At 37.4% G+C, this 20,309-nt stretch overlaps 1 protein-coding gene across 4 annotated transcripts in view; it reads right to left on the reverse strand.

The window, feature by feature from the left end:
* ESRRG (estrogen related receptor gamma) overlaps positions 1–20,309 on the reverse strand; it is a 597,265-nt gene that overhangs the window by 495,501 nt on the left and 81,455 nt on the right. Inside the window, exon 2 of one of the 4 annotated variants that reach the window (XM_023203727.3) lies at positions 11,411–11,882. The exons of the other annotated variants lie outside the window; for them this stretch is intronic. The gene's annotated coding sequence lies outside the window, so the exon portion shown is untranslated. The remainder of the gene's footprint in view (positions 1–11,410; positions 11,883–20,309) is intronic. 4 annotated transcript variants of the gene reach the window in all.

A 20,309-nucleotide genomic window follows, 5' to 3' on the forward strand; every position in this document is an offset into this window, starting at 1 on the left:
CCCATCCCTCAGATCCACTGAGTTCTGATATGGTGGCTTGAATATTCAATCCATACTTCAATCCATATATGAGTGCCTCATGTTTTGAAGTACCTTAAGTTTTCTAGTCCACTAAAATGGATGACAGTTAACTACAGCTATGGCCCTTTAATTGAGATTGCAACAATCACACTTCCACCATGAGACCTGAAAGGCAGATGTTGGAGATAGAGCCTATCTTACCCACACAAGTACAAGTGCCTATTGTTTGTATTTAATGACCTGTCTGAAAATTCTGGAGTGGGTAATTTTTCGTACAACAAAACTCCACACCAGATATCAGTGTCTTTTTATTCAAAAAGGGAGATTTGGGTGGCTCACATATGGAATCCCAGCACTTTGGGAGGCTGAGGCGACTGGATTGTTTGAGCCCCAGAGATTAAGACTAGGCTGGGCAACATGATAAAACCCCATCTCTATCTCTAAGAAAAACACAAAAATTAGCTGGGCATGGTGGTATTTACCTGTAGTCCCAGCTACTCAGGAGACTGACGTGGGAGGATCAATTGAGCTACAGTGAGCCATGATGTTGCCACTGCACTCAGTCTGGGATATAAAGAGAGACTCTGAAAAAAAAAAAAAAAAAAAAAAAGAAAGAAAAAAGTGGGGGTGATTTATAAATTTATCTAATGAATCATGTTTTCTCCAGTTGAAATCATCAACCAATAGTGAAAATAGGCTTTCAAGGATTCCATCAATCAAAAAACTCAACCCCAGATTTTTGATAACATGTATATACATGTGTGTATTTAAATACAGCCCCAAACTTCCTTCACGCAATTTCCTATTCTGATATGTACTTATTATTCACCTATGTCAAACAGCTCAGTGATGGCTTACATTTTCCTTCGTATTCAGAGAAAAAGTGTGTCCCTGCAGCTTCCTGTTTCCAGGTAATATGATTTGGTTTCCACTGACTTCTACCTATAGCTCAGCAACAGGTATTTACAAGGTGCTTTCCACTGGAAACTCCTGGTGAGAAGAAAGTTCTTTGATATCACTAGTTGCTGGTATGTTTCAATGGGCTCCTAACTTTACTTTCTAAAATGAGTGGTTTGGCTTTAGTTTACAAAGATAGTGTGCATGGGGGAGGAGACAGAGAAAGATATCCCCAGCTTTTTATAATGTGTCTTAGTTGAGATGTGGATGGTTAAGAAGCTACATAATGATCTACAGGAACACCGAGAAATTCTCTGTTATACCCAATAATTCTTTAGAGTCAAAAAATTGTCTGAACTCATAAAGGAATGCCACCAGAAATTTGTCCAACATGGTTCTACTCTTGGGTCAAACTATTCAGATTTTTACAGTGGGGATAGTGAGGGATGGCATGACAGGCAAATATAACGTTTCTAGAACAATAGATGCTGATCAGTGTGTTCCCCAACCCTAAAAAATGGATGTTTTGCAAACTGAACCAATGAGTCCTATTGTTAAAGTTGAATAATAGCACCACTTATCCAAATTTCAAAAATATTTTTTAAAGTAAAAAGCATGTAACTTTAAAAATAATCAATGCAAACAACATTTTAGCCCCATTTATATATATACATTAAACATTTGGTGCATAGTACTTTTTTGTATTATAAAGTTTAGCAAAAAGAGTCAAAGAGTTAATTTCATTTAGTGTTGACCCTTGAACAACATGGGCTTAAACTATGTGGGTCCACTTATATGTGGATTTTCTCCCATCTCGGCCACCCCTGAGACAGCAAAACCAATTCCTCCTCTTCCTCCTCCTCAGTCTACTCAATGTGAAGATGACAAGAGTCATGACCTTTATGATAATCTCCTTCCACTTAACAAATAGTAAATATATTTTCTCTTCCTTATGATTTTCTTAATAACATTTTCTTTTCTCTAGCTTACTTTATTGTAAGGATACAGTATATAACACATACAAACTACAAAATATGTGTTGAATCACTGTTTATTTTATTTTAAAGTTTCCAGTCAATAGTAGGCTGTTAGTAGTGAAGTTTTAGAGGAGTAAAAAAGTTATAGGTGGATTTTCAACTCTGCATTGTTCTAGGGTCAACTGTACTGTATTGCTATTTCATGTGGTCCCATAAAGCAGGGGTCCCCAACTGCCCCCCAACCCCACCCCATATACACCCCACCCCATATACAACCTGTGGCCTGTTAGGAAACTGGTCGCACAGCAGGAGGTGAGTGACAGGGAGGCGAGTATTACCACCTGAGCTCTGCCTCCTGTCAGATCAGCAGTGGCATTAGATTCTCATAGAAGCATAAACTCTATTATGAATTGTTCATGTGAGAGATCTAGTCGGCATGCTCCTTATGAGAATCTAAGTAATGCCTGATGATCTGAGGTAAAACGGTTTCATCCCAAAACCATTCCCCACCCATCCGTGGTAAAACTGTCTTCCACAAAACCAGTTTCTGGTGCCAAAAATGTTGGGGACTGTTGCTATAAAGAGCGCTAATACTGTGCCATTGAAACCAACATAGAATCTTTGCTCTGATGTCACAGGAATTTTCCTGTCCTCAGCCAACCTCTAGGGAATACCAAGGGTTTTGTTGTTGTTGCTGCTGCTGCTATTATCATCCATCATTGCTAAACCTTATTAACTCAGCATATATTCATTGGGAGCCTACTCTGGGCCAAGCACTGGATGAACAGATGAACAAGACAAAGTGTCCGCCTCATGAGGTTTACACATCTAATGGGGGAAATAGCTAATTTCCCATTAGAGAACTACAGAATAGGAGAGGCTGGGATGGGACAGGATGGGATGGGATGGGATGGGATGGGATGGGATGGGATAGAATATTCCTTGAAGAACAAGAAACAGGAAAGGGAGGTAGAGGGTGATAAGCCATGGTTATGTTAGAGAAGGTTAGAATAGGCCTCTGAATCCATGCCATGTCTGGTCCCAAAGTAAACTACAGATTCTGAAAACAAACATGAATTCTCCCCAGAAAGCAATTTGCAGGCATGTTTTACCTGTGCCACTAAATGTGCAACATATGTATGTGTGTCTCTGTTGTAAATCACTTTGCCCAAGTTCCACTTCATTCCATCTTGGGATACACATGGGCTGTGATTTTTCATCCCTAACCTTTACCAGACAATGTGTGAAATGCTGCTTTCAGAGGCCAAAAAATAATAAGGGGTTGCCAAGTTGATTTTGGATTCCCATGTAGTCTGGATTTTTCAGACCAAACGAATTGGTTGGACCTACACAATCTCAATTAAGATGGGAATAGGGGTTTCACCTTGGTCACACATCCTAAACCACATACAGTGCTTAAGCTTCCAAGCTGTCAGTCTTTGTGACTCCCCTTCAGTGATATTGAACTACTTATGACATGTGATTTTGAAAGCTTTTTGAAAGTCTTATTTGCTAATGGAAAAGCCTCTTACATATTTTATAAAACTATACAGACATCAAAGTTAACACTCAAATGCAATTTGTCTTTCCTAAACTCTCAGAGCCTTGTCAGCATCTGAATCCCTCCTGCAAGTTCTATTAAAACAAATAGTGCAAGAGTCTTGAATTACTAGAGATAAAATCAGATTATAAGCTTCCTGAGGGCAAAGATTTTATTTTACATTATTTTGTTCCCAAGTACCCAGCATAGTGCCTGACACAAAGTAAATGATCAAAAAAATGTTTGTTTAATTGTATCAATGGGATAGAAAGTTGTAAGATATTTAACCACACAAAACACTCAGCTTTTGTTGATTTTCCCTTAACATTATTAGATATCTCCAAAGTTAAACTGTGACTGAAAATAAAAATTATTTATAAACATAGATATCAAATTCCAACATAAGTGTGCTTCAAACCAAACTCCCTATAATACTTTACAGATTCCCAAAATTTACAAAGCACATGCAGGCTTAATGTATACCATTATTATCAAAGATTATGATGACAGTGATTATAACAATAGTTACCATTAATTAAGTGCTAACCATGGTGCCAGATGCCTCACTATGTCCTTCCCTCTTTGTTCAGCAAGTCACCACACAACGTCACCTCCCACATCAAAGAGGCTTCCTATAATCACCATCTGAAACATCACCACGATTTGATCCCTCTCACTCCTCACCTTGTTTTATCATCCACCCACTGATATATTTGTTTCAATTGTTTACTAGGTTTAGCTCTACCAACCCGAATGTAAGTTTCACAAAAGTAGGAGTTTTAACTTCATTGTTTACTCTTAGATATTTAGCAATTAGTAGATATTCAGCAAGTAGTTGATGAATGGATGAATGAATGAACGAATGAATGAATGAGTTATTTGAGTCACACTTTAAAACAACTCTGCAAAGTGGTACATTTAGCCACAAGAAATTGAACCTACGTTTCTCTAAGTCTCATACTCTTTCTGGTACCTCATGCAAACACGTGTTGAATAAACAAAAAGGTGAGAGAAAGCCCTCCTCCCTCACCTTCTCCCTCCTTCTCCTACCTTTCTATGGTACAACTGAAATCTCCACTTCTCTCTTCACTTGCCCATTTTCAGGGAAACACAATGAGCAAAATCCACACTTATTAATCATTTCCCATGCTACTTTTATATAACTTATATGCAACCCAAGAAGAAAAGGTTATATCATTTAGAGTTTGGGAGTGGAGATAGTTGGATTTAAGAACCATCTCTGAGTCACCTGAAGCATCCCTGCAGTGTGGACGTGGCCTAAGGCAGAGACCGGAATCAGATACGTTGATTACTTTGAACTCACCCGGAGATGATGAGGGCCGATCCAAGGTTAAGGTGACAGATCTTCCCGTACCGCAGTCTTGCCCATTTATATCCAAGACCCTCCACCTCTGAGGTACCTTGTTGAATGACTCACTCCTGGCTACGTTTGTGGCTCAAAAAATATTGGGTAGAGATTGCGCTCACTCTGGCTCCTGTTCCACAATGATCTCACTCCACCTCCTGGTCCATAGTGATGAGGTTCTGCCTGAATTATAACCTATAGCAGATTTTTCAGTTACTTCTTTCAGAAAAACGGACTTTTATCTTCCTTATACTTCAAATTTTATCTCCAGGTAAATATCACTTTTTCTGTAATATATTTTTATTTCATGAATATGATGGATGAAAACAGGAGCCAATGTTTTAATTGCTCTAATAAAATGAATCATCCCTTTCATTCTCATTTTACTCCTTGCAAAGACTTTTAAAAAAATCTGTAAGTGCATATCTGAGAGTTCTTAAATGTAAGCATATCTCTGAGCTTGCTAACTACATTTTCCATAGTAGGTTATTTAAAATGTATCTTTAAAGTAGATTACATGATAATGGGCTATAGAGTCACTCACTTTGAAGTCACCAGTTCAAATTTTGTCTAGACATTAAGCAGTGAAAAAAAAAATGATTTCAACTGACAATTGTTTGGCTTACTTTTGTGGAAGATGAGTTAGTAGCTCCTCTCTAGTAACGAGGACGCATTTTAAAAATACCAACCATCTTGGAGGCATTAAAGGAGACCCTCCCAGTGATGGGGGACCCGGAAGGGATGTTATCTGCACAAAAACACACACACACGGATACATGTGACTGCGCACACATATAAACCCACGTGTGTAAACACACACACACATCCTGGTACAACTACTTTGTGCTCATCCATAAGAGACAGTAAAAAAGTGTGTTTTAGCCTTGTATTTGACAACACTCAATTCAGTCCTAACCGTTCAACAACTTCTTCTTCTTTTTTTTTTTTTTTTTTTTGAGATGGAGTCTCTCTCTGTCACCCACGTTGGAGTGCAGTGGCACGATCTCGGCTCACTGCAAGCTCCACCTCCTGGGTTCATGCCATTCTCCTGCCTCAGTCTCCTGAGTAGCTGAGACTACAGGTGCCCACCACCACGCCTGGCTAATTTTTTGTATTTTTTTTAGTAGAGACGGGGTTTCACCGTGTTAGCCAGGATGGTCTCAATCTCCTGACCTTGTGATCCGCCTGCCTCGGCCTCCCAAAGTGCTGGGAGTACAGGTGTGAGCCACCATGCCCGGTCCCGTTCAACAACTTGTAAATATGCTTAAAACCCTCAGTGATCCTGCTCTTGCTGTGCAGATTTCTGCACACAGAAGAGAGCACCATCACAAGCCAGCTTTGCTCTTCACTGTGATGAAACAGAAGATGGCATTCATCTTCAGGGATGTCAATCTGGAAGCTTTTAGGAACACTAGCCTGCACTTAAAGATCAAAGACAACTGAGATGACTCTTCCGAAATAGAACCTTTCCTCAGGACTCAGGAGACCAAATGCCATTCTTGACCCCTGCCCCTCCTTCATCTCTTGCATCCAGTATATAAGCATGGCCTGTCCTTCTATTCTCTTTGCATACCCTGAATTCATTCCTTATTTGCATCATCACTACCTTAGGGAAGGCCACCGTCATCTCCCACCTTGATGACTGCAACAACTTCCTCACTGTCTGTCACCTGTCTGTGGTTTTCCTCCATTCATTTTCCATGATCCTATCAGAGTGTCTCTCCAAAATGTCACTCCACTGCTTCAAACCCTTCAGTGGCTCTCCATTGACTTCAGGATGAGTTCCCTACTCCTTAGCTTAGCCAATAAGATTTTTAGGATTTCACCCCTGTGAGCTCCTTCACTGTTATTCCTGTAAGGAGCGTGCTTCCAATGGCTAGGCATGAATGGCCGCTTTCCTCCACTTCCCTAGTTACTGTTAAATTATCCTTCTTGACTCAACCTAGCTGTCATTTCTGCCCAAGGGTATCCTGGTCCTTCCAAGTTCTAGGTTGGGTGTTATTCTTATAGCCCTATCTTTTCACCTATACTAGTATATCCTTCAGGCAGGATCTGAATCTTATTCACCGTCAAGTCCCTGGTTACTAATATCTAGATTCCAATAAAATGAATAAATCAATGAGGTCAGAATTTTAAGAATTGCTTACACAATTTCCTCTATCTCCTGTCTACATTTTGTACTATTCTTTTTGTTCTGTCATAAGCCAGCTTGTGTCCTGATCCCATTCTAGTGTTTTCTTTCTTGCCATTCACTCCTATGCATATAAAGTACAGGACAGCAGAAATGGAGATTCTCCATTTCTCCAGGATTCAAAATGTGGGTTACTAAGGAAAATCAAGTAATAACCTTTCTAGAAGGGCTTTTATTTAAAAAAAAAAAAAAAAAAAAGTAGGGCAGTTTATCCCCTTACTCAAAGAGTTTTAGGCATGATCCTACCTGAAGATAATGAAATAGATTTTATCAGTGATTGCTATAAACAAATCTGAGTGCAGATTTAAAATGAGGGGGAAGAGTCTAGGATAATTTCTTCCATGACTATGTCTCTGCTTCTCTGGACTTTACAGAGAAGGAAAAGAAAGAAGAGAGGAGGAAGAGTTAGATAAGATGATATGCTATATTTTAAAAGGATAGTATTAAAAGTGTATATGCAGAGGACTGGAAGTAGAAATGGTAAGTATTAAAGGAAAACAAGGAATGGAAATGGGAAGAATGGACAGGGTAAGGGGACGAGAGAAGGAAAAACAGAGAAGAAGATACGTAACAGTATAGATAAACCAGAGGAGAAAAAAAGTGAAAAGCAACAGACAAAAAGAAGGAAAGGGGGAAATGGAATATAGTAATTTATGCACACTGGGGGCCTTATTTTGAAAGCTGAATAACTAAATGAATAAATGAAGGTGAGAAATAAAGGTGAGAAAGAGTCAGGGAGTAGCCAAAAAAGGTGAAAATATTTACAATCTGATTCTAGTCTACCATATTAAATATTCATAATATTGTATTCATTATACTCAAAAAGTGCTGAGTCCTCCCCTAATCCTGTAAATTGAGAGCAAAACACTATTATAGCAATATTAAGAATAATCTGAATGCTAATATCATTTATTCATTCATTCATTCAGCCAATATTCACTAAACACTCTCAGTGGGCCAGCAGACACTATATTAGGTGTTAAGAATTTGACTGTAAGACCCACAACCTATGGTCCCAAGGAGACTACAAAAGAAAGCATTAAATATCTTTTGCAAGTTGGAAAGAATCTTTTACTTTATATTGCACAGGCTACATCATCTGTAAAAAAAAAAAAAAATCAAAATCAAAAGTAATAGTATGTCTTGGCCAAAAGCCACAGGAAACAGGGGCATTTTTCTCAATAGAATTAGATGACATTATGACATGTGCCCATTTAGAATGGAACTGCAAATCATAAAAATGCCAAAAACGTGGAGAAGAAAAACATTACTGGAGCTAACAGTAGAATATTAAAGACAGACATAATTAAAGAGAGAAAGGCACAATAAATACAGGGTACTTTAAATTCTCTTTGTCATAGGGCTGTACTGCAGTTTGACTCCCAATCCCATTAAAGTCATTCTAAATTGATTCCCTCGGTATAATGAGCCCCTCTTGATAACACCAAAACACTTGGCCTCTCAAGAGCTCCTTAAAGGCAACCCTGCAGAACATGCCGCTAGCAGGATACTCCTGCAAGGAACTAGCAGCCACTTCATTTAGCAGCCTGGCATGCAGTGAAACAGACCAATGTCTGGCTTTTCCTCCCCAGCTGTACAGAAAAAGCATGAACAGCTTCCCTTTGCCCATGAGGGAGGCCTTTAAGGTACATATTGCAGCAGCATGGTTCTACTGAGTCCCCAACCTTTGATGTTTCCTGGTTATGAATGTCTTAGACTTTGAGTTGTTACATTATAGGTTTTCTGTAATAAAGTCTCTTTACTATTTTACATTTTTGCTACAAATTTTAGCTTCCTACTTAATTTGAATTAAGAGAGAATTTACAAAATTTCCCACTGAGGTCATCTTTCCTAAATACTTTTGCTATTCTATACGGAAAAGGGTTTAAAATAGGGACAGAGGATTCCAAATACATTTTATAATGAACACTATTCTCCTCCACTATACAATACTAGCAAATATAAGGAACAGCCAAGTCACTGGGACATCCAAGGAACCCAAATTATTACATTACCATTTTCCTGGACCCCATTAACCTTGAGAGAACTGTAAAGGTCATTAGTTTGCATGGCTAAATCGCTTTCAGCAATTTCTCTAAAAATGTAGAACCAATAACTCTTTCACCCATGCTCAGGGATTTTTTTCTTCCCTTTTTTAATCATGAAAGATATTTGCATGAAAACAGGATCTTTGTTTCCTAAGGATTGATCCACTTGCTACTTACTACTGCTTCTTCTGCACCTTGGTGACATCATAGCTCTGGCTAAAGAGCTAATTTTAAAATCACAAAGGATTGTGATTTCAAGTAGAAGCAGCTAACCTCTTGTGAAACAAAGATGCTGTTTTCAAGCCATTGTTTCTGATAATAAAATGCAAGAAGCACTAAACATCTAAAGTGTAAAATAGATGTTTTATTTGAAAATAGATAGTAACATTATCTATGATTCTCTACTTCTTAAAGCTGCAGGAAAAAGTTAGACAAATAAAAAGACAAAAGAAACTAAAAATGAAATTTTGAATGTTAACAACATGCTTTCTCTACACTTCTGCCAGTGTTGTTTGCCTACAAACATTGGACAATCATATTATCATGGTGTTATACCATCCTCATTTCATGGAGTGAGAGCAGTCTAAAAATAGGCTTTGAAGATGGCATGATGGCATATTTTATCTAGACATTACTTCTTTTTTGCAAATATAAATCCACTAATAATGTTGTTATCATTTAATTATCCCTAAATAATTTAGCATTTTGCTTACATTTTGTTATTTCAGTTATCACAATTAAGAATCAGTTTTCAGTGATTTTAATCTCAGCAATGTGCACATATGAGGATAACCCTAATCGCTATTTATAAGAGATAATTAGAAATATTCCTTCACACAACATGAGATAAAATTCTATATCTCATAAATTCCAAGGTATTGGACAAGTAAGAAGAATATAAATGGATTTATAACACATTTCAACAAATTTATACAATTTATAAAATCTTATAACAAAATTATAAATGACCATTGAGAGCAGCTGGGTGATGTCCACACTTTGAATGAGTTTCAGAAAAGATAACAAAACATGGACATTCACATTTCTATGGTTCATGTAACCCATGAACCATAGGCTGGAGTTAGCTTGCCACTTCTGTATACTACTGAGGTAATCACACACAGCATGGTCCTGTTTCTTGTGATTATTTGTGACTCTCCTGTGCTTGAATACAACAATGTTTCAGAAAAGAGAAGGCTGTGGATCAGTGGCTTGGTGAACTATTTAGTTTTACCCTCTCTGGACCACAGACTGCATGCCCAGCCCCAATTACCTGAATCTGTATGCCCAGTTCTTGTGTTAAAGGAGGACTGGGAGAAGACAAGAGCTGAAACTGGGTTCACATCTTATCATTATTTTTACAAAGCCAACTCACATGCACCTGCCACAGTGGCAGCATAGTCTAGGTGTATGTAAAGATATTGTTGTTATGGGTACTATCCATAAGCCTACTTAAATCAAAAGAGCACTCTTCATCAAGCACATATATGCTAGGAACTGTGCTCAGTACATTATATACATTATCTCATATTTACAATACATTTTCAAGGTATTTTTTTCTCTGTTATGGAGAGGATGTGATTGAGACTTGGAGGAGTTAATTAAACCAACTTTACATAGCTGGTGTGGATACACTGGGGTTCAAGCCCATCCCAGGTCTGTCTGACTCTAAATTTCTCATTTTTCTTCCTAGTTCAAGAGGTATTTGACATGTATTTAAAAACTAAAATAGATCCAGTATTTTACCAACACCCTGGCTGAAAAATCTATAGATTTGCTTATTCGTTCAGCAAACATTGGTTGATTAGTTACTCTGTGATGATTCATTGTTTGTGAGAAGAAATGTAGTTTTTTTGTTTGTTTGTTTTTGTTTTTCAGAAAGGGTGGTTTAGAATCTCAGATTGATTCAGAGATAAACTGATAAGCCTCCTTCCTAGCTTCTGTGTTCTGACCATGGCAAACCACTCAACCCTTGCATCTTCAATGTGGAAAGATTAGATGTGACTATTCCCATGTTTGCTTCTAAAAGGGGAAACTCTTAATGGTTCTGTTTCAATTCTCAAACAGTATCTACTGTTATTCTGTATCAGATATACCAGTATCAAGCTATTGTTAATTAATAAGCATTCCATGGAAATGTGGGCTAAACAATGACTTCATTACATGAGCATAATCTATTTCATACATCTTTGCTTATCCCCAAGATTTTTTACATGTAAAATGTACTAAGTAGAGTGCTCTGTTGTCATCTGAATGCTGCTTAATGCTTGCCTTATTATACATAAGCGAACAGTTATTGTATTAGTTTGCTAGGGCTGCTGTAATAAAGTACCACAAGCCAGTGGCTTAAAAAACAGAAATTTGTCTCACAGTCCTGGAGGCTAGAAGTCTGAAATCAAGATGTCAGCAGAGTTGATTCCTTTGGTAGTCTATGAGGGAGACTCTGTTCCATGAATCTCTCCTGGCTTTCAGTGGCTTGCCAGGAATCTTTGGAGTTCCTTGGCATATGGCAGCATAACTCCAATCTTTATGTGGCGTTCCCCCCTTGTTCCTGTGTCCAAATTGTCCCCTTTTATAAGGACACAAGATATATCGAACTAAGGCCCAATTAAATGATTTCATCTTAACTTGATCTTCTGCAAAGACCCTACTTCCAATAAAGACCATATTGTAAGGTATAGGGAGGTGGTTAGGACTTCATTATCTTTTGGGGAGACACAATTCAAGCCACAATGGTGGTCCTATATAAAGCTTGATTTCTTTAGATGTTTCATAAATTTTAAGCTCAGATGTCTCCTTGTTGCACTAACTCCAAGTGAAGGACCATGTAGCAACATTGTCACTGGAAACACACAGAAAAAAAGGCAAGACATGGCTTCATGTTTAGAAAGGGCAGGCGTTCAGCAAAGCATTGGTCTCATGGAGCAAGGGCCTATGCACTCTGTTTCTGTTGCATAGACCTCCATGCCAACTGAAACTCCAGCTATTCACACTATGCACATGTTAAAGACAGATACACTTTTCCATTCAATCAGGGACAATTCCGTTCACCAGTACCAAAATAAACCATGCTGTGTCATGTAGGATGGTGGTTTCAATGAGATACACCTTGATTTAATGGAGAAATAAAAGTGATATAAGATCATAAGCTAAGACCATCATAAAGTGCATACAAGCACCCTATACTTTAATACTCCCAAGCTGCTTTTTAACTCCGAGTGAAACAATTTGTCTAATGTCTACAGAAATGGTTCAACTAATTTCTTCCTTTAAGTAATATCAGCCTGTCTACTCTCACACACCTTAGTGGAAGCTGCCTTCTTTTCTTCGGTTCTTTTTTTCTATGTTGGAACTCTGTAAAAATATAGGAATGGATGTAGTGCTGATTTCTGAATGGCAGGAACTCTCCCACAGAAATAAAACAAATCCACACTTGATTACTGTCTTTAGAGACCCTTTGCAAGCACCAGAGTCTGAAAATGAGTCAAGTGGATGATACCAACCTGCCTTGGGCAGTAAAAAGCAGCCGCAGCTTTTCCCTGTTCCTCCATGAATAATTCCTTCATTCAATCACACACAGTTTTTGAACACATATTTGGTCTCATGTTCACTGTTTTAGGTTTAAATAGGGTAGTGGGTATAGACCTCATGGAAAATGTAACACTTGAGAAAAGACTTAAATTACAAAAGGCGTTGATCATAAAATATATAAAAAGAATATTTCAAGTAGAGGAAACAGCCAATGAAAAGACCCTAAGACAGGGGCAAGTCTGGTAAGCCCAAGGAATAGCAAGGAGGCCAGGGTGGTGGGGGCAGAGACAATGAGAGGAGAGGAGTCAGAGTGGAGGTCAGGGAGGAGGTAGGGGCCAGTCCACAAAAGGCTTTCTTAGATACTACAAAGACTTTACTTTTACTGAAGGAAATGGAGAACCATACCAGCATTTTGAACAGAGAGAATGACCAGACTTTTGTTTTAAAATCTCTTTACCTTAAAAGTCATTTGTACATCAAAAGTGAATGGCCAAGAATTGATAGCTTAAGCCAGTTCAGCACGTGGAAATGGCCCTTCACAAGCCCAGCTCAAATCTCCAACTGCTAATAAGTTGGGCGCCATTATAACATTTTTAAAGAAAGGAACACCTGGGCATGATGGCTCACACCTGTAATCCCAGCACTTTGGGAAGCCGAGGCTGGTGGATCATTTGAGGCCAGGAGTTTGAGACCAGCCTGGCCAACATGGTGAAATCCCGTCTCTACTAAAAATACAAAAATTAGCCAGGCATGGCAGTGCACATCTGTAATTCCAGCTACTGTGATGGCTGAGCCACGAGAATCACTTGAACCCAGGAGGCAGAGCTGGCAGTGAGCCAAGATGTTGCCACTGCACTCCAGCCTGGGCATCAGAGCGAGATTCTGTCAAGAAAGAAAGAGAGAGAGAGAGAGAAGAAGGAGGAGGAGGAGGAGGAGGAGAAGAAGGAAGGAAGGAAGGAAGGAAGGAAGGAAGGAAGGAAGGAAGGAAGGAAGGAAGGAAGGAAGGAAGGAAGGAAGGAGAAAGAAAAAAAGAAAGAAAAGAAACAGAAACAGAGATTATGCACATTGTATAATATTTATTTTAGGGCAGATCCTTCCCAAAAGTTATATGAGCTTAGATTTCATTTCCTACTCATTAAAATTAAAGAGTTGATTCTGACAGTTATCTAAAAACATTATATATATGCAGTATTAATATCTGTAGGAGTCAGCCTCTATGGTGATGTAGGATGACCTTTGCCCCTGATATTCACATCTTTACAGTGAAAAAACAGTGAATCATGACTGGCCAGTATGAGCAATATAATATGGCAGAAGTGATGGTGTGTGACTTTCAAGGCTAGGTCATAAAAGGCATTGTAGCTTTTACCTTGTTCTCTCGAATCACTTGCTTTAGGAAAAACAGCCATTGTGCCATAAGGAGAGGGCCACATGGAGAGGAACCAACTTGTCAGCCATATGAGCAAGTCACGTTGGAAGTGGATCCTCCAGCCCCACGCAGGCTTTCATTTGACTGCAGCTCCAGCCAACAACTGGTGACTGCAACTCCCTGGTGACATGCAGCCCCATGGGTGACCATGAGCCAGAATTGCCCAACCAAGCTCCTTCTAAATTTCCAATCAACAGAAATCATAAGAAATAAAGTCCTCACTATTATTTTAAGCCATGAAAACTTTTGTTACTCAATCACAGATAACTGTTATATTCCAAATAATCTGTACAGTGATCATCAGTTAGGTACTGCTCAAAACATTTACTTTTGTGAGATATGCTTTTGAATTTCTGAACTCAACTAAAAATTCAGTAATAAGATCACAGCCGGATAAAACTACATCAGGAAGTTGCAAAAAAAAATAAATAAATAAATCTTTCATTTGACCGATATCACTGAAAAAGTACTGATTTGAAGTGATGTAATGTTGGAGAAAGCATGGACTTTGAAGTCAGAAAAAAATGGGTGTGAATAATGGCCATATCTAATAATCTGAACAAATTACTTAAACTAATCAAGTCTCAGTTTCTCAATCTGTAAAACAGGGAAAATAATACTTAGCTTACATAGCTGAGAAAATTAAGTGAGATAATGTGTAAAAATAATTTTATTCAATAAACATTAGTTTCCCTTTTATTAAAATGAATCTGGGTCATGTTTGTTTTGTAAAGATAAATACTCTAAAAATAATAATTTAATGTATTATGTAAGCTTTATTTGCTTGTCTCATGGCTAATATTAATACTAATATTAGGCTTGAAATATTAGTATTAATACTAAAAGTATTAATATTAATTAATATTAGTATTAATGCTAATATTAGGCCTAATATTGAGCTAACCAAACTCAAGAGTCTTTATAATCAGTAATTCATTTGTCATTGGCCAAAGAAATGGCATTTACATTTTGGAAAGAGGAAATAACTAAATAAACACATTGCCCAATCAGATTACCCATAATATTTGTGTGACTTCTAAGGCAAGGTCAGATATGAGACTTATTTTTAGTCTGCTGTTTTTCATCATAAATGTAATTTCAATGTCCAGATGATATATGGGTACTTACATGGATGGACCAAAAAAATCTAAAAAACAAAAGTCATCATTAATTCAATAGCATAATTAACTGAGTTTGTGACCATGATTTGGAAATATGGTTTGATTCACAATTAATATTCATAATTATCTTATTAATAATAATCTCATAAATAAATAACATATTGTCTTATAGGGCTAAAAGGGAGCAAGGAGTTAATACCAGAATCTTGATCCCAATATCTACAATATTCACCAATGCATAGATTGTGTTATTAAACACAATCTATATGCCAGGTGCTGGCATAAGCACTGAAGGTATAAAAACCCAAAATGAACCTGCCGCTGCTGCCAAATAACTTAATATCTAGTGTTCTCTCTTTGGTTATTTCTACAATGTAAAATTGACAGATGATGAAGTATATTTTCCCAGTTCTTTTATTTATCCTGCCTGTTTTCACAAGTTTTAGAGAGGACTTTAAAAGAAGGAAGAATGGATTATTGACTGATATGATTTGGCTGTGTCCCCATCCAAATCTCACCTCGAATTGTATTAATCCCCACGTGTCAAGGGCAGGGCCAGGTGGAGATAACTGAATCATGGGGACAGTTTCCTAAGAACTGTTCTGGTGGTAGTGAGTAAGTCTCAGGAGAGCTGATGGTTTTATAAATGAGAGTTCCCCTGCACAAGCTCTTGTGCCTACCACCATGTAAGACGTATCCTTGCTTCTCCTTTGCCTTCCACCATGATTGTGAGGCCTCCCCAGCCATGTAGTACTGTCAGTCCATTAAACTTCTTTCCCTTATAAATTACCCAATCTCCAGTATGTCTTTATTAGCAGCGTGAAAACTAACTAATACACTGACCAAATGTACAATGAAGTAAACAGTACCCAACCCAAGGTTCCCCCCAAATATGGTAAGCCATGGGCATATAATCTAATTATTTGAAAGAAAACAGATTGTGTTAGTTAAGAAATTAATCTTTATAACTATATCAACCAATTAATTTATTCTGAAAACATGTATTCTCATGAATGATGCTGCCTGACACATTATATATATAGTGCTTGTGAAATGAGAATGATATTATTTTGGTATCTAGTTGCCATGATAAATGGTACATCACCTTGAAATCACTGAACTAAAAATAGTAAAAGGGACTTTGGACTTTTTACTACCAAGGACACTTGATACCTTTTAACGGTTTCCCCCATGAGTTCTATTATTTTGTTTTTGACAATCAAACTGCATTTAGTTAGTCATAATGGTTCTACTCTTATTAATAAAAAGCTATTTATTGCCAATCAGAATGTGTGATTTACACAAGATAACTCAGTGTTGTCAAAAAGGGAGAGGTGAGTTTATATCACCCAAACCAAGACCAAAACCAGGGATGTCTTAGTTAGCTTGTGTATATTGTGATTTTATGTCTTATTTTCATTAGACTTCTTTAAACACTGAAAATGAGTCATTCTTCTATTAATTCCTCCAAGGATTCCAAATGAGAAGAACTATTCAGATCCAATCACTTCCTTTGAAAGGCGATCATGACGAGAAGGGTTAGATGATTAGTCCAAGGACACAGCTAAATAGTGGCATAAGCTGGACAGGAAATTAAGTATTAAAACAAAGACCAGTGCCTTTTCCCCACTGTGCTAAAATGATTGGAGGTTTGCTCATGACAACTGCCAGCTCAATCAGCCAAATCAATAAAAATTTCAATCACAACTGTTGCTTGGTATACACAGATAAGCCCTCTAAAAGAACAGAAAACTCTTAGACACTTAGGATAATGTTAAACAGATAGGACAACTAATAGAAGGACTTGTTATGCAATGTTCTCCCTCTCAAAGTGTCAGTGTCAACCAAAGAGGTAGTTCTGCTGTTTATTGTATTTTAACTCCAAAGATAACCTCATATTTACCATACCATAAATTCTCCCTAACAATGTTGTATAGTAACATTAGAGTTGTATAAGAACATTAGGTTCTTAAATGGTTCTTATGACCATTAGGAAAAAAAAAAAAAAAAAAAAATTAATAGTGGGTTTAAAACCATAGCTTTCTGTGTCAAAATTCTCTGTTCTTTTTTTCTATGCATTTTAAAGTCAAGTAGCCTATACAAATTTATAGGAAAAGTACTTTCGCTTACTTTTAATCTGTGAACTTTGGAGCCAGTCTTCATTACTATGTTAATCACTGTGGTCTTTATTAATGGATAAATTACCTCAACTATGTAACAACTTACTTACAGTACAACAATAACTAACAATTAGGGACAGAATTAGTTCACTCTTAAAACTCAGAGACTAATGATTAACTAACACAGCTGAGTCCAGTTTGAATTGGAATGGCTTTGAACTCATAGAATTGAGTCCTTTTGGCTTATGATCAGACTTCTTGTGTATTCTACAATAGAGTGTAGAAAAATAAACATACACTCAATGTTCGACATAAGTTATCATGCTAAGAATCAATTTATAAATCACTTAAAATGTTAAAAAGTAAAATGTAACTGAATAATATGATAATTAGGTAATATAAAGACCCATAGTCTTTATTTAATATTATTGGTGTTAGGCTCATCTGAGTAATCGACATATACAACTTTTATTCTACAAATAACACCACTGATAATTTGGCTTAGTAATCTTAAGTTATGTTTATATGGTAGAATACAACACACTACAATATACATATAACTTCAATAAGCCCCACAGGCTATGTGGAGCCAACATTGCACTACAGTTACGATGGAACTGGCTTAATAACAACGATTAATTTTAACTATAGGTTGAGTATCCCTTATCCAAAATGCCTGGGATCAGAAGTGTTTTCAGTTTTGGATGTTTTTGAATTTGGAAATATTTGCATATACATAGTGAGAGATCTTGAGAATGGGACTCAAGTCTAAAAGCAAAATTCATGTATGTTTCTAATATACCTTGTATGCATGGCCTAAAGGTAATTTTATACAATACTTTAAATTATTTTGTGCAAGAAACAAAGTTTTAACTGTGCTTTGAACGAAACCCATTACATGAGGTCAGGTGTAAATTTTCCACTTGTGGTGCCACGTTGGCCCCCAAAATGTTTCGGATTTTGGAGCATTTTGGATTTGGGATTTTCAGATTAGGCATGCTCCACCTGTATTTAGTAAACTGAACTGTGGTCAAAGTAATTTAACTGCTGTGTGCTATTTTATTTATTGTCATCAGTGATAAAGACTAGCTTCCCCATAAGTACTTTATAAATCATATCACCAGTTTAAGGCTTATAAAAACTATTTTAATTCTATGTGATTTAATGCTTTCAGTAATCTATCAGGATTTTTCTTTAGATCTTTAAGAGGACTGTAATGAGTTCAGAGACGATAGAGATTAAATTTACAGGATACTCACAATGAGAGCAAAAGGAATATTTCATCACCCCATATACATGTACATACAGCATTCTAATGTAGTAGATTGTTTTACTATTCCAAAACATTAAGATGTGAACGTGACTCCTCAATTTCCCTGAAAATTATGTGGGTCAAGGGGGTGAGGGCCAGTGCCAGCACCATCACCATATGGTTTCAGGCTAAAATTGTAAAAATATTTTCCCATACTTCTATATCATTGCTAACTCAACAATTTTAGTCTCTTCTTCCAAAGTGGGTAGAAGGGGAAGGAAAGAAACACTAAGTCAATGACATTTTCATAACAAACTTTGGAACACTGTTATGGTGCTGTTGGATAGCTCGAGGACATTTTCCTCACCCTCAGCTCAATGTCTAAAAATACTTGTAAGGATTATTGTCAAAAACCATTTATGACTTCCTTTTGGAGGATAAGAGAATAATAAACTTCAGTCTTATAAATATCATTATCAGAACAGCCTCCATAAAATTCTTCTCCTTCCTTTCTTATTCTTAGGCTATTTATTTTGATGAAACTGACCTTTCTAAACCTATCAAAGAAGATTTTACTTGGATCGACTGACTTCCTTCCTCCTTCCATCTTTTCTTCCTTCCTTCCCTCTTTTCTTCTGATGCTTATTCACTATATTTGGGCTAAGCATTTACTATATGCCAAACACTGTTCTAGGTGCTAGACAGTCAGAGGCAAATAAGGGGGGAAAATCCCAAGCCAATTATGGAATTGAGGTGCAAGCAGGTGCAGGGGGAGGAAAGGGCATTAAGAGATGAGCCCAAGAGAAGAGCCATAATACAAACAAGAAGAATGATCTACCAAAGGGATCCAAAGACCTCAGATCTTCCGCACGGTGTGTCTAGTCTTACCTTTCACCTGCTATGCTCAAATGTATCCTAAAGTAGAACTAGGCACTTAGACAAACCAACAGCTACAACAACAGAAACTTTAAACCAACAGCTACAACAACAGAAACTTTAAACCCAGTGCAGCAGACATTAAAATCTTCACCACTACAAACCATTTGCACCTTTTAATTCCTTTCAGCCTGTCTGCCACTGTGTGATATGGGCAAAGTAACTATTATTCTCTCCATTTTACAGATGATTAACTTGAATCTTAGCAAAAGACTTGTTCAAGGCTACAAAGCTCAACAGCAGAACTAAGATCTGGAACATAGACCTCTGATTCCAAATGCAGAGCTTTTTCCATGCATTATTTCTCCACAGTCAGAATATATGCTCAACGAAAGTGTAATCTAGCAACTGAATTCAAACCCTGGACTCCAGTGACCGCTCAAGAATATCTACATAATGGAATATTAGAAGGCAACCAGTAGGGAAAGACTTCCTTGAAGTTGCATAGGAAACATACTATATTGACTTAGATTGTTTGCACTCTCTAGGCTCTAGGCTGGTGTTGCTAGTGATTGTGAGAACTCTTGGAGTAGACAGAAGAGTAGAGAAGACACATATTGATAATGAATTAAACCCCAAAGGCAACACAGATGTCTGTGACAAGTTGCCATGTGAAACAGCATCCCAACTTCTACTTCCAGAAATCTTAAAGGTCTTATTTTATTAATCAGGGACAATGGCTCTTGATATACCACTTAAGTCCACACCTCCAGGGTTTTGTGCTGTGATTGAGTTGAAACAAATTGCACTTGCTTCTGTAGTAAAGAGACCTGGTTAAATAGATTAGCATTCCCCAACTAACTGCTAGCTAAATGAACACCTTCCCACCAAAAACCAGGTATATTCTGCAGGACTTCGAAACTGAAGTGACACCATCTTG

This window comes from Piliocolobus tephrosceles, chromosome 1 (assembly GCF_002776525.5).
Source record: "Piliocolobus tephrosceles isolate RC106 chromosome 1, ASM277652v3, whole genome shotgun sequence".
In the NCBI taxonomy this organism is placed as follows: Eukaryota; Metazoa; Chordata; class Mammalia; order Primates; family Cercopithecidae; genus Piliocolobus; species Piliocolobus tephrosceles.